The sequence below is a fragment of the Oreochromis aureus genome, linkage group 3 (assembly GCF_013358895.1).
Source record: "Oreochromis aureus strain Israel breed Guangdong linkage group 3, ZZ_aureus, whole genome shotgun sequence".
NCBI classification, from domain to species: Eukaryota; Metazoa; Chordata; class Actinopteri; order Cichliformes; family Cichlidae; genus Oreochromis; species Oreochromis aureus.
This window is the reverse complement of record NC_052944.1, coordinates 127,022,269-127,049,219: the sequence shown is the minus strand read 5'-3', so window position 1 is coordinate 127,049,219 and position 26,951 is coordinate 127,022,269. Positions and strand designations below refer to the sequence as shown.

General features: G+C 42.9%; 1 pseudogene; it reads left to right on the top strand.

The window, feature by feature from the left end:
- Positions 1-2,773: 2,773 nt before the first annotated feature.
- Positions 2,774-26,951, top strand: part of LOC120435272 — a 116,804-nt pseudogene continuing 92,626 nt past the window's right edge.

Here is a 26,951-nt window from a genome sequence, read left to right as displayed (position 1 = left end):
GAGGAGAGCAGTAAGAGTGAAGAGGAGGAGATGGCAGTGAGACCTGCTGTGATGGAGACGGTGGCACACAGACAGGAGGAGCTGCAGGTGGCAGAGCTGAAGGTGCTGAGAGTTTGGTTGGAGGTGAGCAGGATGGATTAGAAAGAAGAAGCTCAGAGGGATCGCTCAGGTCCAGCAGAGCTGCAGTCAGACTGTGTGCTGGATGCTCCAGAAACTGACTCAGTGTGTGTGTCAAGTTCACACAGTGCAGAAACAAACAGCCTTCACTTTACAACATGATCACAGGTTTATTGATCCATCAGAGCAGCTGGAAGGAAGAGACGAGCTCCTGAACATTTCCTGACGCTGCTGCACAAACAAAGTGATTCATTATTAGTTTGATTAGATCTTTAATGTCACAGCTGTCTGAAACATGCTGATGTCACACAGTTTGATCAGACTGTGCATTGGTGTTGTAGGAATGTTTAGCTTATTTTAGAAGTTTAGGAATGTGTTAGTTAGAATGTAGAATTATTGTAAAGACACTGACACTGCCCTCAATGTAATAAAGGCCTGATTGTGTCATGAACTTAGAAGTAGATTTTAGGAGGCCCTCCCCCACTTGAGCTGTGAAACTAAGACAAAAGGAGTTAAGTGGAAATTCCTCAGGGTATACTTAGGTGGGGGTTTCAACGTTTGTGACTTGATAACGGTGGTCTGGAACGGAGATGGGTTTTTATGACCTCCGGGAAGTCACTACATTGAGACACACACCTACAGTGCTTTAATTTATGCACCCACACCCACATGCACACTCACTCACGTGCACACACATACACACAGGTATGCGCACATAGTCACTCACGAACACTCACGTAGGTACGTGGGAGCGCACACATGTAGGCATTCATGTGCTCGCACACACACAAACATGTAAACATGGTGATTAGTTTTATGGCACCTCGTAGAGGGGTTAGAAGGGGGGTCACTTATACAAAACTGCATGTAACAGACAAAGGAGTTGAGATCTGCAGAGGAAGTCCGGGGTTCTGTACATCTCCCTTCTAGAAGGTATAATCAATAAGTGTGTATTAATAAAAATATTGTTAATTGACTACTTCTGGAGGCCTGACGAATACACGAACCGGGGTGAAACTGCTTTTTGCAACAGTGCATAGTGTTGGTTTTACCTGCATGATTTTATTGTCATATTTATAAGTTTGTTTTTTTAAATATCAGATTTTATCCTGATATTGTGTGTTTTAGTGTTGTTGCTCAATATTCTTTTAATCCACTGTGGACTAAGCGCACAATAGTAGCACCTGTGGAGGTGGGGGCGCTCCCCGAGGTGGCCTATCAGCCGCCAGGCTGACCTGTTAAAGGGGATGATTTGATTGATATACCTTTATTAGTCCCACAAGGGGAAATTTCATAAGGCTGCTGACCTATTGCACGCAATGGCGGCGCCATCTTACCCTCCGACCATACATACATTACACAAAACATCACATGGGGAAGACAGGTCAGAGAGGTATAACAATGGAAAAGCACAACATGAGGAAAGATAAGGAGAAAAATAACTCCCCCAGACTGAGCTCCAACAGGAGATCAGTTTGAGAACAGAAAAAACACCTCTGCACATAGCACATGAAAAAACTCTTAATACACCAAAGAAACACATGACAAGCAACAGGGGTGGGTAAAGGGTGAGAGACAGCCAATTTAGACAGTACATCCGGGCCTGCAGCCTGTGCGCTGGTCTCCATGATCCACCATCAGCATAGGAAGGGAATAAGCGTCGAAGGCGTTTGGAAAGGGAGGGGGGATGATTGTGTGCATATTAGTGTATATGTATGTGTGTGCGTGTCCAGAGTTCAGCTGAGACAGTGTCCTTCGCCCTGCTAGGCTAAGTAAACAGTCTTCCAGCCAACCCAGGTGGCCTTGCATGGAATGGGAAGAACAGTCTAAACACAGTCGTTATCAGGGTATTTTTGTTCGGCTCCAGTCTTGCGACCACAGCTGGCGCCAAGAGGGTATCCACATGAAGAGATAGTGCTTTTTACTTTAGTGCGAACAACTCATATGATTTTCAAAGCTGTTCTACAGTCCAACACTGGTCTCTCGTTGGAGAGCCGCGAGCTTCGCCATACTTGCGTTCTGTGATGTTGTCATTCTTGTGCTTAAGGAGCCGATTCTGAGAACTCACAACAGTGTGCCTCCCCGAGATGTCTTCCAATTTGCGCTCAGAGATGTTATTCCGAGCGAGCCCTTCCGAGACGTAATCCAGTTTGCACTCAGAGATCTTATTCTGAGTATTCACGGCAGTCGTAGGCTTCTCCGTGCTGCACTCAATGAGCCCATTTTGAGAAACTCACACCTCTCCCATCGTTTCAATCCCAGCGGGCAGCCTTGTGGAGGTTTGAACAGCTGGTTCCGCTTCCTTTAATCTTCGATAAGCCAGGGCCAAGCCAGCTCCGATCAGCCAGAACCCTGTTATCATGGTTCCGAATAGGTAGATATCTTCAGCAGTCAGGCTCACCCAAGCCCAAACTTCTCATTGAGAAAGGCGTGTCAATTGCATTCAGAGACCAGTTGATCTAATCCATAATTCCTCTTTTAGGTTTTAGAGAACAGACTGTGAGAAAGTGTTCCAGGGAAAAGTAATACAAAAAAACCCACGAGACTAGACAAGGACACAAGACGCTAAGCAGGGAAGCTAAGGGAGAGGAGAGGAGGAGAGGAGAAAAGTGCGACCGCCTTCGTCAAGAGCAAGAGCAGGAATGGTGAGGCAGAGATGGGAAGGCGACGCACGAAAGGCGAGCAGGAGGAAAAGAAACGCGTGCAAGCCAGCATAGTGGGAGGCGATGCAATCCACAGCAGGGCAGGGGTTTCCCTCTGCCTGCATCTGGCGGTGCTACGACGGAGGCCGTGTTCAGGTGTGGAGTGGGGCGGGGCTGTGACGCGCTGTCAGGAGGAGACAGGTCTGCGACAGGAGCCCCACCCCCTTGTTCTTCTGGCTGGCATGGTTTCCATCCCGGAAGAGAAATTCCTCTCCTGTTTCAGATAAGGAACATCTGCCCGCGTGTGGCTGGACCGTGGGATTATGAGAATTTTAGCATATGGAAACATTTGTTTAGCCTTTGTGTTTACAGTGTAGACTTATTTCTGCCGGCAGGGTTTTTAGCGAACACTCTTTTTATTGTATAGGGGGATTTAACCTGTAACTCTGGTTGTGTCTGTTTCCATGGAAATACAGGTGAGTTTCCCACCCAGCAACAGAGCGTGAACATCACCTCTGTCTGCGCTGTGTTGGTCACAAGCTTTGTTCTGGGCTTTTAAGTGGAGGGTGGAGCTGAGTGATGGAAGCTGAGAGCTGTGTTTGCACATGCTCAGTGTGACAGGATGTTGGCTGCTGTGAAAGCTGAATGCTCTCTGGTTAGAAGTGATGTCACACATTAGGATAACTGTGCTCGCTCTCTGTCAGAGTACCATGGCCTCGCTTTGACCACATGACTCTCAAACTGAGACTGAGCTCCAGATGTTTCCACATGTTTCTGCTCTGCGTGTGTTTGATGATTATTTCAGGTATAGATGATGGAATATGACCAGTCTGATGTCAGCCTGCTTCTCTGACAGCACCTCACCTCTCTGTGCTGCCCCCTGCTGGCTCTGATCATTACTGACTGAGTCCTTACTGCCACTTTATTAGGTACAGCTTGCTAACACAGGCTCAGACCTGCTTTGCTTTCAGAGCCGCCTTAAATCTTCATGGCTCAGATTCAGCGAGGTGCTGGAAACATCCCTCAGAGTCATGTGATCAGTGACGTCTGCTTCAGCACTGATAGAAAAGTGCATCCACATAAACAGGATATATAATAATAACAATCAAATGCTGATCAAATGTTAGTCTCTTAGTGTTGGTCAAGTTACTTGAAAAAAGTAATCAGTAACTATTTACTGATTACTTCCCCAAAAAAGTAATCCCGTTACTTTACTGATTACTTATTTTCAAAAGTAATTAATTACCTAGTTACTTAGTTACTCAGTTACTTTTTAAAAACACGATTTACAACCTGAATAGGTGATAAAGCGATAGATCTTTCAGCCCAATTCTACTTTTTCTGCATAATCCATCATACAAAATGTAATCAAATGGAAAAGTCGTTTTTTAAAATTTGGTTTTATCAGTTTTAATCTTTTAACTTTATGCATCAAGCAAAAATTTAATTATATGCAACATTCTCTGACTGGAAGAAATGTGTTTAACATTTAAACCTATTTTCTGCACATTCCAGCACATGAAATAATATATTTTTTTGTGTTTACACTCTCAAATAAATGCAAGTGAAACACAGCAGAAAATAAATAAAATCAAAGACTCAGCGGTCCTGTTGCTCTATTTTCACCTGGGATGGCGGATGTTTGCCCTGGTGCAGGTGTAGCGCAACGGTTAGTGGAAGAATCATGAGTTTCTCTGTGAATTTCTCATTCCGTGGCAGCATAGTCGGTGCTTGCTCGGAAGTTTAGGGGTTTTTTTCACTGTAAAAATAAGTTTTCTTCCCACGCAGTGAACAGTGGATGCTAATATTTTTGTCACTTTTTACGGAATCAGACTCAAAGTAAGGTCAGTACTTCCACACCTTAAATGCTGCACGCTCATACTCTCTCCGCACTCCATATATTATTGAGTATATATATTATATATATTATTATTATATTATGTTGATCTGCACACAGCTGTTGCCACGAACGTCACACTCGCTTACGTCATTGTCATGAGACACTTGCAAAAAAATCGCGGTTTTAGTAATGCAGTAACGCAGCGTGCTTACGGGAAAGTAATAGTAATGTAATTACTGTTTTTGCAATAGTAATCCCTTACTTTACTCATTACTTGAAAAAAGTAATCGGATTACAGTAACGCATTACTGCCTATCTCTGACTATCAGTGAGCGTAACGACAGCCGTTAGCATCATTTCAGTGTTTCATCATTTAAAAACACTTCCTGTCACTGTGGTGGTTACAGTGACATCGTGCAGTTTGTGTTTTGACCTCCAGAGGGCGACAAATCAGCACAGACAGAGAGCTCCATTCAAACTTTGCTGCCATCAGTAATAATTCTTCAAATATAATCATCAGTGTTTGAGCAGTTATGATATCAGGGACAATCTAGACATGTGTGACAATACTGAACATATCACATGACACACCTTAAACATCATGTGATCCACTCTCAGTCTGCACTTTCATTCATGACTTCAACAGGTTGAAATGAGCTTTGAAGAAACATTCAGTGAAATAAATCTTTCATGGATTCATGTGAGCAGCAGATGAACTTTGTACCAACAACATCTTCAATAACAGAGTCTGAATGAAGCTCAGGTGTTGATGCTGCTCACTGATTGGACGGTTGGTTTCAGCTCTGCTCTCAGTCTTTTCTACACAGGTAAAGGTAGAAAGTGTGACTGGATCTATAGACTGGAAACAGAGAAACATGCTGAACATTTGAAGCTTTGCAGCAGAAACGTTCATGTTACAAATACAGCAGAGCTGATCTGGGATCAGTGTGTTCACACCTGCAGCTACAACAAGGTTTCTTGTCTTCACACGTCAGCATGTGAACTTTACTCTGACTCAGTCTGAGCAGTCAGACGGCATATTTTTAAAGTTATCACATCAACACACACAGCTGAGCCCCTCCCACCTGTGCTGCGCTTCAGGTGGAGCCCCGCCTCCTTCCAGGAAGCAGCTCACCTGTGTGTCCGTGTTTAGTGTCCAGCTGTGGAGTGGAGCTTGTTGTTGGTGAAGAAACTGTAAGTTTGCTTTGTTTCCTCCTTTAACAGTTTGTCTTTAGGAACTTTACTGTTTGTTCAGCTCATGTTTGATTTCTTCACACAACAAACTGTGTGTGTTTGTATTTCCGGTCTCTCAATTAAAGTTAGTGTGTAATGTTTTCCTGGCTAACATCAGCTGTGTGCAGCTTAGTTCCTGCACAAATCTGCCGCTCCATAGTTCACGGTAACGGACTCACAGCTGGACCAACGAGGCCGAGTGTGTCCGCCACTCTGAGCTACGTTCGTGTTTGTGTACTTGTAGTTTGTACTTTGTGAGTTCACTCAGAGTCCACACAGGACGCAGCGTACGTGATGACGTCACAGCCCTTTACCTCCTTTACTGTCACTGTGATTAATATTTACACACGAGACACCTGCAGAGCTCTGACGCTAAGCTAGTAAGAGAGCATGCTAAGAGCTCTTAAAAAAGTTAAAATCTACATGAGCACTGTGTGAATGAGAGCAGCAGCAGCAGCACAGAGTTAGTTGATGGTCAGATGGTTACACAGAGAGCAGCAGACTTTGTAAATGATTATTTATTCTAGCTGTAACTCAGATATGACATGTAAACAGACTGTTGGCTCCCCACACAGGAAGTGATGCTTCGCTTTTAGCTGTTTGTGGATTTTCTTCAGGAAATTTAGTTGCAGCTGTGAAATGAGGCCGACTGTGAGGAGGAGGAAGTGTAATATGAAACACGAAGCCTTTAAAAGCTGAACTCACACTGTGAACATGTCAGCACACAAGCTCACCCATGACTGCTTCATTAACATGGAGCTCTGAGTGTTTATTAAAGGATCATTGTCTGAAAGATGCTCTAACACAGCTGACTGCAGCCTTTAGCTGTGATCACACAGTGTCTCACATTTACATTCATTTACTGTCAAACACGCTCAGTAACTTTGAACAGCTGCTGTTATCAAGTGAAAATAGCAAAGATTTCTGGGCTGAGCCCCAGTGTTTCTACATCCTAGTAACACCTCAGACAATCACAACTCATCAAAGCTTCTCTTTATCACCAGGACAGATTTAAGTCAATATCATTTCACATTTCTATGTCATCATCCATCAAATATTGACACATAGTGGGTTTGTCATTCTCTTAGCTGACACTGAGATGAAGCAGGAAAGAAGCAGCTGATATTTGGACAGCACACATGATGGAAAGGAGGATTTCAGTCGATGTGCACATGAATGATTTGTGTTTCCTCTGCAGGTGAAGGTAGAAAGTGTGTGTGAGCTGAATTGAGCAGCATGGATCAGTGTGAGGACAGAGAGGAGGGAGTCCCTCCCTCTAAAAGCACTCTGTGTGGGGAACATGAGAGCCAGACCAAAGCTCAGAGGTGAGATGACCATCTCTAACTGTCCATGACTCTTCTCCATGTCACAGCTCAGCACTCACATCACTGCTCCATCATTATTCACAGGAACCCACCTGGACCAGAACCTGATTCAGATTCTGATTCAGCTGTGTGTCCTTTAAGAGTTGCCGGTCTACAACTTCCCCCATTGATTTTATAGACTGTGCTGCATAGGGATGGGTATCGAAAACCGGTTCTTGTTGAGAACCGGTTCCCACTGTTTCAATTCCTTGGAATCGTTTGCCATTTTTGCAAATGATTCCCTTATCGATTCCAGTCGCCCCGAATGACGTCACCACGTTGCGGAGCGTCGGAGCGTACCTGGCAGGAAACACGGCGCCTAAGCGGCTCAAACGCTTAAAAGTTTGTTTATACTTTACGAGAACGGATGACAACAGGGCAACTTGCAATACTTGCAAAGTAGATATTTCATTAAGGGAGGAAACACTACGAATATGCAAAAGCATTTGCTCACAAAACACGCGATGAACTTAAATGAATGTCTTTAATTCCGCTCCGGACTCGTGAATCTCAACCCAGCAGCAGCAGCGGTAACGTTTGCACGTCCTCTCCCGTTAATGTGGCAGGTAAATAATCAACTAACAGTGCATATTATGTTAGCGCGATCTGCTTTATTACAAAACCTGCCATTACTGTGCATTTAGGTGACCGTGATGAGACAGACAGAGTCTGACTGGCGCTCGCTGGCAGTTGTCGCTGCAGTCTACCGGTAGCGTCTCTTTTCAGGCCCGCATGTCACCGAGCAGTGACTAGTTTGTGGTCAAAACCTTGCAGCCATTTGCCACAGCAGATGGTAAGTGAATGTGTTTAATTGTAGGCAGGGACATTACTGGATATCTTGTGTAATTGCTACAGAATAATTTATGTTATACTTTGTTATTGCTACAGAAGAATATTTATTTTATTATTTTACGTTTACAATTTTCCCCGGGGACCCTGTGACACCCCATTGAAGAGCCGTAGGCTGTGGATCTCTTAAGATCTCACTGTTGGGTTTGTAAGGCCATGTTACTCCTAAATTTCTATCTTGTTGAAAGAGAAGATATAAAACAAAGTTCTAAGCTAATCGACCTTAGTGTTCTCCTTTTTAAAAACAAGAATCGATAAGAGAATCGATAAAGAATCGAATCGTTAAACAGAATCGAAAATGGAATCAGAATCGTTAAAATCTTATCAATGCCCATCCCTAGTGCTGCAGAGAGGTGAGCTGTTAGTAAGATGAACTGATGTCACTTTGGGTCTGATTTAAATGATTTTGATGTTTCCTGGTTTCTAAAATGCATCTCTGTAGGAGAGCAGTGTCTCAAAGGACACACAGGCTCGGCTGTAACTGTCAGTTTATCTCGTTTCAGACACATTTGGACAAAATTGGTTGTTTTTACCTATTTATTTTAATCACAGGTGTAAATTTAAACATCACACATCTGGATCCTAAGCTATGATAGAAACAGCTGCTAGCAGTGGATAGTTTGACTTTAGCCTGGTGGCTAAGCTAACAGAAACAAGCGTGCCAGCTGTGCTCTGAGAGGATGATACGCTGCTCTAGAAAGCAAACAAAGGTTTGTGCAGCTCCTTTTCAGAAAAGTGTTCAGAGAGCAGCTGCTTTATTAGACAAAGGCTCGTCGTGTGAGCCCAGATGTGTCTAACAGCTGGATGTCACGTCTCCAGCTCGCCTTTATTAATGAACTTCCCAATGCTTGTAGATGACAGAAACACAATCTGTTTGTGTCACGTGATGCTGCAGGATTTGTTAACATGTCCATGATGGTAACATCTCCTCGTCTAACTGCAAACGCATGAACGCTCCTAACAGCAGCTATCACAGCCACAGAGGCAGACTGTTTCTCACTGTTGCATTCAGGGACATTTGTTTTCCTGTAAAAAGCTGAACTCTAATCTAAGAGGACTGTTACTGACAGGAAACGGCTGCATTATCTGCAGTCTGTGTGATCACAGCTGCTTCAATGACTTTATCAGAGAATTTATCATTGAATAAACATGTTTGTGTCTGCAGAGGTCAGAGGTCACAGTCTACAGGATCCAGCTGTCCGTCTGTGAGGAGTGACTGGTCCAAAGATAAATCTCCACTCTTCAGTGCTGAACCTGGACCAATGAGGTCAGAGACCTGTGATGAGCTCCTTTATATTTTCTGTTTTCCTGGATAAATAGATTCATTAAAAAGATAAAAAATATTAGACTTTGTTCTGTAGCGCTGCGTGGCAGGCAGGATTGGACCCAAACACAACAGGATGAAGCAAAGGAGGCAGCCTTATTTCAGCTGTGAGCATGCAAACAATAGAAGTAAGAAAACATAACTGTAGGTTTCCAGTAAATGAAGCCTTAGCTCAACGCTCCACTTTGTCCCTCTTTTCCTTCTCCAAACATCCACATAAGGAGTCTTTGATCTTTGAGTTTTAAAATAATTACTTATAAATGTCCAAAGATGGGTTCAGGATACCTGAATGCACAATTATTAAAGCTAAAATAGTTCACAGGGCCGGCAGTAAGTCAGACTTGTTCCTGGTGGGCTCCACCAGGCTGCCCTTTGTCACCGATTCTGTTCATAATTTTCATGGACAGGATTTCTAGGCGCAGCCAAGTGACGGAGGGCTTTCACTTCGGTGGCCGCAGAACCTCATGTTTACTTTTCACAGATAATGTGGTTCTGTTGGCTTCATTGGGTGAAGGCCTCCAGCTCGCACTGGAATGGTTCACAGCCGAGTGTGAAGCAGCGGGAATGAGGATCAGCACCTCCAAATCTGAGGCCATGGTTCTCAGCCGGAAAAGGGTGGAGTGCCCACTCCGGGTCGGGGATGAGTTCCTGCCCCAAGTGGAGGAGTTCAAGTATCTCGGGGTCTTGTTCGCGAGTGATGGGAGCCGGAGATCGACAGACGGATTGGTGCTGCGGCTGCAGTGATGCGGGCGTTGCACCGGTCTGTTGTGGTGAAGAGAGAACTGAGTGTAAAAGCGAAGCTCTCAATTTACCGGTCGATCTACGTCCCTGCCCTCACCTATGGCCACAAGCTGTGGGTGGTGACTGAAAGAACGAGATTGCGGATAATGCGTTTCCTCCGAAGGGTGGCTGGCCTCTCCCTTAGAGATAGGGTGAGAAGTTCAGCCATCCGGATCCGGGAGGGGCTCAGAGTAGAGGCGCTGCTCCTCCACATCAAAAGGAGCCAGTTGAGGTGGTTCGGGCATCTGACAAGGATGCCTCCTGGGCGAGGTGTTCTGGGCATGTCCCACTGGGAGGAGGCCCCGGGGCAGACCCAGGACACACTGGAGAGATTATATCTCTCGGCTGGCCTGGGAACGTCTTGGTGTTCCCCCGGATAAGCTAGAGGAGGTGGCTGGGGAGAGGGAGGTGTGGGCTTGTCTGCTTAGGCTGCTGCCCCTGCGACCTGGCCTCGGATATAACATATCCGTATAACATATGTATAACAATTCCTCCACAGCCTGCTTACTACCTAAAGTAGCTTTGTAGAGTGAAAAGGGGTAGCGGGAGGAGGGTTGCCTGGGTCCGGCTGAGGACAGCCTTCTAATTGCCGGGGGGGTGATGTAACAACCCTTTTGGGTTATAGCACCACTAGGGGGGGTTGCCCTACTATTGTAGTAGTTGTGGGAGTCTCCTAGGGGTTGTTGTTGTTAGCGGCAGCCATTTCATGCTGCTCATGTTCTTTCTCAAAGAGAAACCTTACTGTTGTGACCAACTGGCGACGGCGACTACCGATCCCCGCACATGTATGTACGGACAGAGTAGACCCGTGGAGACCTGGCTTGTATGGTCTTATGTTGCTGACGGCAACATAAGACCAGCTAGCCGCTCCCGCCTCGCCAGACTGCTCTTACAAGTTTATGCCCAGCATTAGGAAATGAGAGAAAATCATTTTTCTTCAAACAGTATTTTTATCACTTTAGTTGCTCTCACACGGCCCTTTTTGTTATTTTACCACAGCTCTTATGTTTCACTCAGTGCTCCCACCAAACTCCTTGGAGCCCTGAATGGACTTTGAATACAGATAAACAGAGAAAATCACAGCCACACAGGCAGACTGTAAACACTTTAAATACAGCAAACAGTTAAATTCACAACATGTTTTTCTGCTGATCATCCACAGCAGTTCATTTAGCATTCATGCTAGCAGCAGGCTATAACTGTCCACTCAGCACCAACACAGGTAGGAGTGAGCAGTGATGAGCAGGACTATGGGCAAGTTTAAGCTACAATCCTATTGGCTTCTCAGTTTCTCCAAAGAAAAGGTGTTGTGAAGATGTGAGTTGGCCTTGTTGTCGTGGGGCTGGAAGGATGCTGGCAGTGAGAGACTTCAGATATTCATACAGTGTTCAGTAAAAGAATAAGAAGAAAGCCACTGCACATGAAAGAAGGTGCTCGTAGTGTTTGTTTACTGTATTTGTGCCACAATGTCAGCGCAATTGTAGATTCACATGCAGACTTGTCCAGTGGAACCAATGCAAGTACTGCAGTACAGAGCAAAGACTAAGCAAGCCAGGAGAGCTCTACAACTTTTTTAAAAGGAAATATTGGGATATTTGAGTGATAAGAAAAAGTGGATGATGCAACAATAACCCTCAGCAGACAAAACAGTCAAAGCAGAATAAATATAATGTTTTAGAAGGGCCGATCAAACACTTACAGGGACCTGAAGAGAGGGAACCCAACAAAATGTCATTGCTAACATAGGAACTCAAGGACAGACTGAGTTCTGACAAACAAAAAGGTGACAGTTTATTTACGAAAGGGGTGAACCACAGTGCTATATCAGAATCAGAGAGACTTTATTTATTCCCAAGGGACAATTAACATACAACAGGGCAGCATGACGTTGAAGATAAGGACAGGGCATAAACAGGCAAAAGGAGTGAGATAATAAATACACAGAATATACAGTATATACACAAATTACCAGTGTTGGGACTAACGCGTTATTAAGTAACGCGTTACAGTAACTACGTTATTATTGTGGTAACGAGCACGGTAACTAGTTATTATGCCAAAACCAGGAACGCGTTACTCGTTACTGGGATTTAGATAGGCTCGTTACTCGTTACTTCGTGTGGTGGATATCGCGGAGCTTCCACAGATTCAATAACATTAGCAAGTGGTGGAAGCCAGCAGGTGGATGAAGGAAAAGGGAGGCAAGAGCAGAGACCCAAGGCGGCCGCCGGTCCGCGTGTCAGGTGAACTGAACTTCAGGTAAGAAGTTATGACCTGCAGTCTATCTGGGTCAGATATAAACCAAGTTTAGGTGCAGTTTATTTTCGGTATGCTGACATTTTCGTACTGCCTACTAGCTAGCATGACGGAGTTTTTATACAGCTGGGTGGGTGCTATGTTACTGATGTTGAACTTTATTTTGTTCATACGGTTAATTATTAGAGTTGCCAACTGTCCCCTAAAAAACAGAATCGTCCCGTATTCAGAGAAAATATTACGCGTTTCGTATTGAGGTGAAAAGGAACACAGTTTGTCCCGGACTTCAGCTACAATGAAAAAGACACAAAGCTGAAGCTGCACAGCTGCCTCTTCTTCTCTCATTCTCTCCTCTCCTGTTTCTACTTCAATCACGAAACTGATCAATGATCAGCTGATCGGCTTTTCTCTCTTGTTTATTTATCGCCCACTTTGCGCCAGAAAGAGGAAACCAGCGGATGTCGCGCTAAACAACAGCAGCACGTTTAAGCTTGATCAGCTGTTGTTAGAATTTATTTAATATTAATTTCTAGTATCAGCTGATGTTTGCTGGAGCCACAGCTGTAAAGCTGCTGGTCATGATATCGGTTTGGTTATCTGGTGAGAGGGAAACATGCAGATGAAACCAGGAGATGTCCTTACTGAATCATCAGAGCTGAACAGGTGATGGAGAAACAGGTTTACCTTTTAGGTGACATGAATGAGTTGAAGGGAAGTTATGAGCTGTTTCTGAGACACAAATAACACCAGGATCCTTTTCTATGTAGCTGACAGCTGGTAACTGTGCAGGGGCGGGTCTAGTAAAGTGTTGTCAGGGGTCCGTGTAGGGCATTAACAGGGAAAGTTTGCAGTCTGCATGCCAAATATTCTTGGGCAAGATACTAACCCCAAATTACTCTCCGATGCATCCATCGGAGTATGAATGTGTGTGAATGTTACTTAGAAAGCACTTAGAAAAATGTCCTTGTGCAAATGGGTGTGAATGGGTGAATGCACAAGTTGTGTAAAGCGCTTTGAGTGCTCAGAAGAGTAGAAAAGCGCTATATAAGAACCAGTCCATTTATCATTTACCAAAGGGGGGCACAAGGAAATACTTTTCTTTGTTATTCTCATTTAAAATGTCTCGCTTTTAAAAAAATAATTATCTGAGTCTTACAACAAACGATTGATAGATTGATACATATATACCATCAGAACAGTGTACATCACTGTCACAACAGTGTTTGTTTTCATTCAAAGGCTTTATGATTTTCCTATAATGGTGGGCGGTCTCTAGTCAAAATGCCCAGGACGATTTTTTTTGTCCCAGTCCAGCTCTGTATGCAGCTCATCTGCAGTCTGGTGTTACCTACATCTTCCTATTCAGAAGGCAGAATTTCCAAGTTCTGAGTACAATCAAAAGCACCACGACTGCAGTTTTTGTGTTGGATGTAAAAAGCAGGCTAGAATCATGGCGGCGGTCAACGACGGTACAGGCGTGGGATTTCTCTCGTGGAAATGTGCACATTATTTTTTCCTTTCTATTGGTAGGTGGCACAGTGCACTTGTGGCAAGTAAGCAAGCTAGAAGACTGGCAAACTTGCTGGGTATCCAGTTACGGAAGCAACACATTAACAAGAGAATTCTGAGTAAAACCAAAGTTACTTTCCCTAGTAACTTGTTACTTTGAAAGTAACGAGTAACTTGAAGTAATTGAGTTACTTTTTTAGAGAAGTAACTAGTAATGTAACTAAGTTACTAATTTAAAGTAACTTACCCAACACTGGAAATTACACAGTTTTAAAATTAAAGTGACTGAAAGATGAATAAATAAATAACTGTAAGTGACTAAAACAATAAAGTGTCAGTAGTATAAGAAGAGTGCAGTCTATGTTTCTGGTGAGGGAAATGGTCTTATTGGCTGGAGTTAAAAAGCAGAGTGGCTTTGGGGACAAAGGTGGCTCTCCTCCTCTCAGTCCTGCAGGAAATCCAGTGGAGGCGTCGCCCAGAGGGGAGCCATTGAAATGCGGGCTGAAGTATGTGAGAGGGGTCGTTGATGATTTTGGCTGCTTGTCTAAGGGCCTGTTGGCTGAAAACCTGTGCCAGAGTTCTGACAGGCAGGCCAATTATCGTAGAGCACACTGATGCAGTGTGATGCAGTCTGTTCCTCTTCTGGAGGCTGAGGGAGTGGATCCGGTGATGGAGAAGGTCATGATGCTTCCTTCCAGGAAGGCGTAGTAAAAAGTCATCATGATGGGTGTGCTGACTCCAAAGGAGTTGAGATCCTAAGGAGGTATAGCCGTTGCTGGCACCTCCTGAGAATCTCCTCTGTGTTGGCAGAGAATTTCAGTCAAAGATGGTTCCCAGGTATTAGTACTCCTCAACTACATCCACTGGCTTCCCATGGATGGTGGTGGTGACTGAAGCAGCTAGATCCCTCTGCCTACTGGAGAATTCACCACCATTTCTTTGGTTTTGCTCACGTTCAGTTCAAGTTTGGAGCTGTCACACCACTCTGCAAACTCCTGAAGAGTGGGCCCGTGGTGTTGCGAGGGGAGAACTGTGTTGTCAGCATATTTCGCTGATGAAATATGCTGACAACACAGTTCTCCTGTCATGTCATATATATGTACAATGAGTTGGGGAGGGGGTCCAGGGCTCCAGGGAAAAGAGGGTAGGGAGTCCACACTCACTCCTCTTCAGCCACTCTTGTCCTGCTCTCCACTCACACAGCCACACACAGGAATCACAGGGAAGGGTCTGTAACCAGGTCCGGGGAAATATATACACAAATTTAACCCAACTGGCGAGTTTAGAGAGAGATTTCTTAGCAAGGAGCTGAGATCAGGAACACAGGAGGTTCATTGTCCCAGCGATGAACTACTCCATGCCACAGTGTTAAATGGTTACCGGTAAGCCCAGGTGAATCAGCAACAATCATGGTGTAATCATCATAAGAGCGAGAGCCCATTACAAGCTCCACCCAGGCAGGCAAAATGCTAGCGGGAGGAGAGAGCTAAACATAAACACAACCTGAAAAGCCATCATGAGCCAACCAAAGAGACACAGAGTTTTATACTAGAAGAGAAACCTGCTCATCTTCATCATGTTTATTTAACTAGAGAAAATCAGAAATATCTGTGTGAGAGCGGAGCTCTAAACAGATACTTCTAAGCTGCTTCAGAGTGAACTGACCCAGGATCAGCTGCACACAGTGGCTGTAAAACAGTGAAAGTCATAACTGTCTCTCTCTGATGGAAAGCTTTTATTGTGAAGTCTCTGCAGGAAGTGTTGAGTTTGTATTCATCGCTCAGTGTTTAATAAGACAGGCAGACAGGAAGAGCAGGTCATTAGTGTTGATGAAATCAAAGGAACTGTGAGGAACTGCAGTTTGGTCAAATCTGGATATTTTTCACTAACAGTAAATGATTTTAGTGATAAAGAAATGTGTTCACAGAGAGAGGAAGAGGAGTGGTGTTTGCGAGGAGGAGCAGCTGTCCTGCTGTGCTTTGTGTCAGGACGTCCTGAAGGATCCAGTCTCTACCAGCTGTGGACACTGGTTCTGCAGACAGTGCATCTCCTCATACTGGGACCAGTCTGCTTCATCAGGAGACTCGTCCTGTCCCAAGTGTGGAGAAAGATCCAGAACCAGAGCTGGACAGCAGACAGCCAGTCAGAGCAGCTGTGTACAAAGTAAGACTGAACATCTGTCTGCTGATGGACTCATTTCTGAAAACTGGACTTCTTGTTGTTGTTCAGACATTGAAGAGTTTTCTTTCTCTTTCTTTCAGCAGATGTTGGTCTGCAGGAGGTTTTAGATGAACATAAGATCAGTCTGAGGAGGAGATGTGAACGTGTGACTGAAGGAAGTGATGAAACAGGAAGTAGAACCCTCCTCAACAGGATCTACACTGAGCTCTACATCACAGAGGGACAGAGTGAAGAGGTTCATACCCAACATGAGGTGAGGCAGCTGGAGACAGCTTCCAAGATGGACGCCCTCCATGACGCTCCAATCAGGTGCCAGGACATCTTTAAAGCCTTCCCTGACCAACAGAGACCCATCAGAGTGGTTCTGACCAACGGCGTGGCTGGTGTTGGAAAAACCTTCTCATTGCAGAAGTTCACTCTGGACTGGGCAGAGGGCTTGGAGAACCAACATGTCAGTGTGGTGGTTCTGCTTTCATTCAGGGAGCTGAACCTGATCAGAGATGAGCAGTACAGTCTTCTGGAGCTGCTCCATGTTTTCCATCCAACATTACAGAAGGTCACAGCAGAGAAGCTGGCTGTCTCTCAGCTTTTGTTCATCTTTGACGGCCTGGATGAAAGCAGACTTTCATTGGATTTCACCAACAGGAAGCTGCTGTCTGATGTCACACAGAAGTCATCAGTCAGCCAGCTGCTGACAAACCTCATCCAGGGAATCTGCTTCCCTCGGCTCTCGTCTGGATAACTTCCCGACCTGCAGCAGCCAATCAGATCCCTCCTACATGTGTTGACAGGCTAACAGAAGTACGAGGCTTCACTGACGCCCAGAAGGAGGAGTACTTCAGGAGGAGATTCAGTGATGAAGAGCTGTCCAGCAGAATCATCTCCCACATGAAGACATCCAGGAGCCTCCACATCATGTGTAGTATCCCAGTCTTCTGCTGGATCACTGCTACAGTTCTGGAGCACATGTTGACTACAGAGCAGAGAGGAGAGCTGCCCAAGACCCTGACTGACATGTACTCACACTTCCTGCTGGTTCAGACAAAGAGGAAGAAGAACAAGTTCCATGAGGGACGTGAGACGAGTCCACAGGAGCTGACAAAGGCTGACAGGGAAGTTCTTCTGAAGCTGGGGAGGCTGGCGTTTGAACATCTGGAGAAAGGAAACATCATGTTCTACCAAGAAGACCTGGAGCAGTGTGGTCTGGATGTGACAGAGGCCTCGGTGTACTCAGGAGTTTGTACAGAGATCTTCAAAAGAGAGTGTGTGATCTTCCAGAAACCAGTTTACTGCTTTGTTCATCTGAGCATTCAGGAGTTTCTGGCTGCAGTCTACATGTTCCGCTGCTTCACCAACAGGAACACTGAGGTGGTGCAAGAGTTCTTGGGGAAAGACTACAATGAGTCTGTTCTGAATGGTTTCATAAAGACAATCATGGAGAAATCCCTCCAGAGTAAAATTGGCCACCTGGACCTGTTTGTTCGCTTCCTTCATGGCCTCTGTCTGGAGTCCAACCAGAGACTCTTAGGAGGTCTGCTGGGTCAGACAAAGATCAGTCCTGAAACCATCCAGAGAGTCATCAGCAACCTGAAGGAGATGAACAGTGATAAAATCTCTCCTGACAGAAGCATCAACATCTTCCACTGTTTGATGGAGATGAACGACCTCTCATTATTTCAGGAGATCCAAGAGTTCCTGAAGTCAGAGAACAGATCAGAGGAACTCTCTGAGATCCAGTGCTCAGCTCTGGCCTTCATGCTGCAGATGTCAGAGGAGGTTCTGGATGAGTTGGACCTGCAGAAGTACAACACATCAGAGCGGGGACGACTGAGACTGATTCCAGGTGTGAGGAACTGCAGAAAGGCTCGGTGAGTGAAGAATTATCTCTTCATATTCTTCTGTAAGTCACACTTGATTATTCAACATCATCAGCATAGAGCAGTAGATTTGTTATTCAGAAATACACCAGGGTTTCTGTAGGTTATTAAAAAGTCTGAAAATAAAATCAAGGAAAATAACAGATTTCAGATTGTTTTTCAAAATTAAATTAGCTGTTAATATTATATTCAATTATTAATTAATTTATTATTATAATCTTTTATGGGTTTATATCACTTAATTTTGATGTCCTTTTGTTCTCACGCATGTTTATTAATTTGTAGGAACTAGTGATAATTTAAGACCTTGTATGTGAGGAGCAGGATTTTGAATTCAATTCTGGATTTAACAGGAAGCCAATGAAGGAAGCCAAAACAGGAGAAATCTGCTCTCTCTTTCTAGTCCCTGTCAGGACTCTTGCTGCAGCATTTTGGATTAATTGAAGGCTTTTCAGGGAGTTTTTAGGACTTCTTGATAATAATGAATTACAGTAGTCCAGCCTGGAAATAATAAATGCATGAACCAGCTTTTCAGCATCACTCTGAGACAGGATATTTCTAACTTTAGAGATGTTGTCCAAATGGAAGAAAGCAGTCTCACATATTTGTTTAATATGTGCATTGAAGAACATATCCTGGTCAAAAATGACTCCAAGGTTCCTCACAGTGTTACTGGAGGCCAAGGTAATGCCATCCATTGTAAGAATCTGCTTAGATACCATATTTCTAAGATTTTCAGGGCCGAGTAAAATAACCTCAGTTTGATCTGAATTAAGAAGCAGAAAGTTAGCGGCCATCCAGGTCTTTATGTCTTTAAGACATTCCTGCAGTTTAACTAATTAGTGTGTGTTATCTGGCTTCATGGATAGATTAAGGTGTCTAATAAATGTTATTATACCTTATCTTATCTTATCTTATCTTATCTTATCTTATCTTATCTTATCTTATATTTCCTGCCCATCACTTTTAACCAATCAAATAGATGCACGTTGTCATATAAAACTTTGTATACCACTAAGTCAGATTACTCTTTTTGGGAAGACTGGCTACAGTAGTTGGAAGAACTTTAGTTAATACCTGCAGAGGGTAAGGCAAGTCCTGAAGAGTCAGCTTAATCATAAGAACAAGCTGGTCAAAGGAAGAGATAGAATCCACTGACATTAAGACGAGGAAGCTCCTGACCATGCATGGAGGGTTTCACCCAAAGTCCAGCACCCTGAGACTATATACTAAGCAGAAGGAAGGAGGACAGGGATTAGTGAGTGTCAGTGCCCCATAGCATAGCATAGTTTATTTATATAGCACTTTGGTCAGCCACGTGTTGTTTTTAAAGTGCTGAACAACAGAAATATAAGAGGTACATTAAGAATAATAAATATGATATAATAAGTAACAATAATAATAACAATAGAATATAAGTAAAAGTGTCAGTTACCCACTGAGTCAAATGCCAGTGAATAAAAATAAGTAACCAGCACTTATGTAGATTGCCTAATGTGAACAGGAAGATCATTCCAAAGCTTGAGCCACAATAGAGAACGTTCTGTCTCCTCTAAGTTTCAACGGTGATTTAGGGACTGAGAGCAACAGCTACTCAGCTGACCAGAGTGAACGAGGGAGACCTAGGGCTTCAGCAGATCGGACAAATATACAGGTGCTGCAAGGATTTAAAACCAGTAAAAGGATTTTAAAATGGATCCTAAATTCATTTGGAAGCCAGTGTAAGGAGGCCAGAACTGGAGTAATATGATCAAATTTTCTTTTACCAATTAAAACTGTGCCAGCAGCATTCTACACCAGTTGCAGGCGTGACAGAGTGACCTGGCCAACCCCTATGAACCTCCCAAGACCCTAACTCTTTCATGGCATGCATTTTCAATATCTCTTTGCTATTTGGGCTGATTGGGACCTGATGAATGTAAAAACAAAGAATTACCAGATTTTTTGTTTTGTTTTGTTTTGTTTTGTTTTTTTACCTGATTTTTGTTTCTGAGAAAAGCGAGATCCACACGAGAGGTCAGCATTTAAATGAAATGAAATGTTGTGTTTTCGGAAGATTGCACCCAGTGGCAAGAGATAAAATGAAAACAATAGTGGCCCATGGCAGAGCGGCCACAGAGAAGACCAATCCACCTTAACACAAAAGCTCCTGTTAGAGATATGATTTTATCCCCCCACACACACATAAAACATATTAAGGATTGTACATTAACATAAAACTGTTGTCGGAACCATACTGAATTTCACCAGAGAAACACACACACACATACATATGAAAAGAGAGAGAGAGTACACATAGTATGCAAACGGCTACCAAACAGCCATCATAATCCGTCATACAATGAGAACAGGACAAATCAACAATTGACAATGACTAATTAATATTAAAATCTGTAAAATCTGTAACATAATGTATTCTTTGGAGTTTAGTCTGTTACTGTTACTATTTTTACCATTTCTTCTTGGAGCAACTGTAACCCACATAATTTCCTTAGGGATTAATAAAGTATTCTGATTCTGATTGTTTCAGGATGACCTGCCATTATCCAATGACACATCTGCTTACCTGTATCTTTTGCGCATTTCTCCTCCTCCTCTTTTCTCTTTTTTCTAAATTGAGCACCTGATGGCTTTCAACTTTTTTCTCCATCTTCCATTGGTTTTAATTTTGCACTCCAGTATGAACACCCATCCCCCAACTCGAGGATCACCACAACATAACCTAACAGACCTACACCTTAGTTCACAGATTCAGTTTGTCTAAGGTGTATTTCTGGGATTTCGCACAACCCAGGATTCAAATCATGAATACATAATGGGCTTGGATTTACAACATTATGAATGAAATGTGCTCTATTTGGAAGCAGCCGCCCCCTCCTCTTTTAGTTGTGTGTGAGACTTTAAATCATCAAACTGTAAATTTTAAATTTTACATTGTCATTGATCCCTTTACGCCTAGTCCAAAAGCGTATATTTATTTTCTTACTCTTTTTATATTTATTGTTTGTTTACTTGCACTGTTGTAACTGGAGCCTCGTCGTCTCATCTCTCTATATACTGGACTGTATGTAGCGGAGATGACAGTAAAGTTTACTTTTACTTCAGCAGCAAGCAGGCGCACCGAGGGCTCTCGCTTTCACTTTTCGCGTATAGAATTTCGAAAAAACATCGATGCAAATTATAAGTCTGTATTATAATGTCTGGTGTTTTCGTGTTTGTTGGTTTGTTTTATTTTGTTTTATTTTGCGAGTTGGTTATTAGATGCTGCTCCAGCCAGCCAGAGAATCCCCGCCACCCCGCCCTCTCCTCCCTGCGCCCGAAAGCAGCAGGCGCACCTTGCAAACGGAGGGTGCCCTTACTCCCAGCAAATGGGCGATAGAAAACCGAGAAGACCAGATGTTCATCAGATTATGATGTCACTGTTTTGTCATCATTCACTCTGTTTATAATGCAGATTTTTTCTTTCATAATAACGCATTTGATATTTTTCCAACCACAGACTGATTCAGTGTCGACTCTCACAGACTCACTGTGAAGTTGTGGCCTCAGCTCTGAAGTCCAATCCTCCCATCTGACAGAACTGGACATCAGTGGAAACGAGCTGCAGGATTCAGCGGTAAAGCTGCTGTGTGCTGGACTGGAGAGTCCAAACTGTCGACTGGAGAATCTGAGGTGAGTTCACTGACTGCAACTGTTGTTTTATTTTTTTCTTTATTTCAGATCTTTGATTGATGTTAAAAACTTTCTTTAGTTCATAAATGTTCAGGATGGATTCTGGGGAAATGCAGTCTGTAATGACAATATGTCTTAAAGGCTCTTTCTTGGCAGAAAATTAAATCCATAATTAAAACTCTTAATAAACCTGTTGATGCCAATAAATCACTTACAAAGTAACTTACATAACTGTTGTTCCACATTTTGTTTTGTCCATTCCATTTCCCTCTGATGCTCATCCTCTGCCACTCTAACAGCTTTGGCTGCACCTCCATGTGGATCCTTTTTGCTCATTTCTCCCAGGTTTTGGCACCAAAAATGTAGCAAATTCTCTTGGCCAAGAAAATGGACAGGACGTCGGTTATAGAAGTGATAGTCTTTATATGAGACAGTCTTCTAATGACAATACACACATGCAAAAAAAATGTTGGTACCCTTCGGTCAATAAAACAAGAACTCACAATGGTCACAGAAATAACAAAAGTAATAATAAATAAAAATTCTATGAATGTTAACCAATGAAAGTCAGACATTGCTATTCAACCATGCTTCAAAAGGAATTATTTTTTAAAAAATGCATGAAAACCCCAGCCCCACAGCATACATCCAACAGTTGCCGGACAGTACTGGATCACTGGATAGTGAAAACAAAATAATTCAAAATGTCCCGTAACACATCATTAATCAAGGCCTGAAACACTGCTGGTGCATTAGTTAGACTAAATGGCATTACCAGGTATTCACAATGTCCTTGAGGAGTGTTGAAGGCAGTTTTCCACTTATCTCCCTGACATATACGCACCAAGTGAAGGTCCAGTTTAGTGAAAATGACAGCTTCCTGCAGAGGTTCAAAAGCAGATGTGATTACTGGCATTGGATATTTGTTTATTTGCATTGGTATCAATGTGGCCTCAATAGTCAGTACAGGGCCAGAGTGACCAGTCTTTCTTTCCCACAAAGAAAAACCCATTTGCCAAAGGTGAGGAAGATGGGCAAATTAAGCCAGCCTCCAGCGACTCAGTGATATACCTCTCCATTGCCGCATTCTCAGGTCCAGAGAGTTGTACAGCCAACTCCTATAACCAGCTCCTTACTGGTTTTCATTTAGAGCTATAATTGTGATTTACTGTGCAATTTGAAACTTTCCTGTGTTCTCAGCTTAAAATTTAAGTTATTTCAGGAACTATGAATTTTTGCGCACAGTGACATTAGTTTTCTATATGTAGACAAATTACGTGTTTTGGTTTTGTACACAAATACCTTTTTATATGTGTATCTATTTGTTTTCTTTGGGTTTTGGGGGCTTTTCAGACTTAGTGGCTGTTTCATATCAGAGAGAACTTGTAAAGCCCTGTCCTTAGCTCTCAGCTCACAGTCTTCTAGTTTGAGAGCTAGACCTGAGTAACAACAACCTACAAGATTCAGGAGTGAAGCTTTTGTCTGCTGCACTGGAGAGTCCGAGTTGTACATTGGAAACACTAGGGTGAGATTAACAGATATTTATTTTTCATGAAATTACATAATTAACCAATTTAAGCTTTTAGCTAATAAATGTCAGCTTCGTCTTTTGTTGTTGTATCTTAGTATTGTTCATTCTTTCTAAATCACAGTAAATTGCCAAATTTGTGATGTGTTTAAAATAAGGAAACACCAATTTTAGGCAGTGTTGGAACATTAAATATTGCCACATCTAGAAAGTCATCCTTGCACCATCAACATACTTCAAATTCAGCTTTTCTATGTTTGTGTGTGTGTGTGTGTGTGTGTGTGTTTCCTTTTTTTCTAGACTTAGTAGCTGTTATCTCTCAGTGATAAGTTGTGAAGCTCTGTCCCCAGTTCTCAGTTCGCAGATCTCAAGTCTGAAAGAGCTGGACCTGAGTAACAACAACCTACAAGATTCAGGAGTGAAGCTTCTGTCTAGTGCACTGCAGAGTCCACATTGTACACTGAAAACTTTAAGGTCAGACCAATCATATTTATTTTTCATGAAATAACTTAATTAACCAATTACAACTTTCAGTTAATAAATGTAAGCTTTATCAATTTGTTGTTATGGCTTAGTATTTTCATTATTTCTAAATTATAGCAAATTGATTGATTAATGTGTTTAAAATAAATGAATAGCAATTCCAGCCATTCCTAAAAACAACTTTAAATATTGCCAGACCTAGTAACTCGTCAGTGCACCATCAATACACTTTAAGTTCAGCTTTTTGTGTGTTTGACTTCTTTATTTCTAGACTTAGTGTCTGTAATCTCTCAGAGAAAGCTGTGAAATGCTGTACTCAGCTCTCAGTTCCCAATCCTCTAGTCTGAGACAGCTGGACTTGAGTAACAATGAACTGCATAATTCAGGGTGACACTTCTATCTGCTGGAATGGAGAGCCCACATTGTACACTGGAATCTTTGAGGTCAGTATTCACTCTTTTCAACTCAGTATTATTTAGAATCTGTATTAAATTACTGAATAAATGGCTAAATGATTATTTGAATTGCTCTCTGTAAAGGTTTTCATATCAGATCATGTTATATCCTCTAATATGAACAAAGATAAAAGTTAACACTGCCTTCTCTCCTGTGATCAGTATTGACAAATTGAGAACCACCTTCATCAGACTGGGGTTAAAAGCTGAGTCATACACTTGTTACTTCTAGGCTGGATTATTCGAATTCAGTATTATCAGGCTGTTCTAAAATGCAGGACTGATACGTGATTCATGCAGACTTCAGATAGTTCTGGAAGTGCTTATAGGGACTAGATAGAGCACATTTATCCCTCATTAGCTTCTCTTCATATGCACCCTGATGAATTGAGATTTAAAGTCTCAATTATTATTCTCATAAACAATATCCTGCTTATTTGCATTCCATCATATGTTGAAGACCTCATGATACCATATAGCCCAAGCAACACACTCTCTTGTGTTGCTTGGAGATTTTGTGAAAAGGGAGTTTCTTTTTCCAACTGTAGCCAAGTACTGCTAAGATACTAAGGAAATGCCAGATTGTGTTCTCTGTAATATTGTAGAGCAGTGGTTTATTAAGGTTTTAATAAGGTTTATTATTATTATTATTATGAAGGTTTATTAAAGCCATTGTGTTTTTAACATGTTTTAATGCTTTGTATTTTGTTTTGTTTAATCTGAACAAGCAAAAAAAAAAAGTTAGTGATCACTGTCGGCCTCTCTCGGTTTTTATCATCACTACGATGTAACTACAGCCCAGTCCATGCAGCAGTATATTAATGACTAACCTCGTATTGTGGATGGATTATCTCAGTTGTTCTCTTCACTGAATTTTGGTCTGTTCACAGCGTCCTGCCATGTGATTACATTTGTCCCTAATCATCGGGAACCCTCACATTAACTTTGATTGAGTGGAAAAAAGTTAGGATTCATCCTCCAGCTTCACTGTGTTTATCTTATGCTAACCATAGCTGTGTAGCCAGCCACCACGCAGCACAAAGGATTACCGCTCACTCGCAGAAGAAGCGGATCGCACTATCCAGGCAATAGTTTCTGACTCACCAACGGCATCTCCTGCGCCCCCCACCGATTCTCGCGGGGGCCTACGACTCATCGATGATGGCTGGGATTGCGACACAGCGGCACCACGGAAAAGGGCTGTGTTTTTACCATCAGCGTGACGGCGCCGTGCCGTCTTTGCAGTTTTAAGGCCCAGCGAAATGAGCCCGCTAACACTCTGTAGTGGCCGCGACCACGGGCGATAAGGACTCTACTCTTCATAGAGGACTCACTCTTGGGGAGATGTTTTCTGGTTGACTCTGGTTCCCAGAAGAGCCTCTGGAACTCTCGTGTCGTCTTTGCATACCTCCACAATGCAAAGACGGAGGTATACAGTCTTTAAAAATTTGAGATTTCCGTGTACCACCAGAGAGAGCCTGCATGCCACTAGTGGTACGCAGCGTACCACAGTTGAGAATCACTGTTGTAGTCTACTGCTGCACAACTTTGTTACAACGTGTTGCTTTATAAAGCTATTACTGAATTGAATTCAGATAAATTGTTTGTCTGCAGTGTGTCAGGCTGTCTGATCACCGAGGAAGGCTGTACTTCTCTGGCCTCAGTGCTGAGCTCCAACTCTTCACATCTCAGAGAGCTGGACCTGAGCTACAATCATCCAGGCGACTCAGGAATGAAACTGCTGATGGCTGGACTGAAGGATCCAAGCTGGAGACTGGGCACTCTCAGGTATGGAGAGAATGACTGATGAATGAGGAAGAGCTGTAAACATTTCCTGTGTCCTTCACTCACTTCATGTTTATTTCATGCAGATGCAGATGACATGAATGCAGGGACAGTTCAAGAACAGAAACACTAGTCTAGCTAAATAATAAAATAGATTTTAATGTCGGGGTCTCCAAGGAGGCCAATTGCAGGAACTGTCTCATCATTTATTCAACATTTGGACAGATATCTCTATGTTTAATCGTGCAGTCATTTAAAGGAAATTCCTCTTCCTTTCAACCTAATTACGATCAGGTTAATCTCCGTACAGAGGCAGGTCTAGGACATATTATAATGATAATAATACATTTTATTTAAAGCGCCTTTCAAGACACCCAAGGACACTTAACAATAGAATAAAATGCATAATAGAACAATGACAACACAGAAAAAGGAAAAAAAAAAAGCACAAGATAAAATAAACAAACAGTAGGTTCACAGTGAATATGAAAATTTGAATAAAGGGGTTTTGAATAGGATTTTAAACTGGGGTGGGAACCAATGTTTGTTATATCTGTGGGTAGAGAGTGCCACAGTCTGGGAGCAGAGCAGCTGAAAGCTCTGCTTCCCATGGTGGTGAAGCGAAAAGAAAGCACAGCAAGCAGGATAGAAGAAGAGGATCAAATTGAGTGGGCAGAAGAGATGGTGCTTAACAGATCAGAAAGGTAAGGAGGAGCAAGGTTATGAAGGGCCTTGAAGGTGAGCAGAAGAAGTTTGTACACTATGTGGAATTTCACAGGGAGCCAGTGAAGTTCCTGAAGAACAGGAGTGATGTTCTGGTAGCAGGGGTTCTGGTAATAATGCGGACAACAGAGTTTTGAGCCACTTGAAGCTTATGGAGGATTTTTGCGGAGACCATGCAAGAGAGAATTACAATATTCAATACGGAGGTAATGAGACTAGGGACAAGAATGGACGTAGACTGGGTGGAAAGAGCAGGATGTAATCTTTTAATGTTGCATAGATGGAAATAGGCAAAACAGGTGAGATTACTGATGTGAGATTTATAGGATAGTG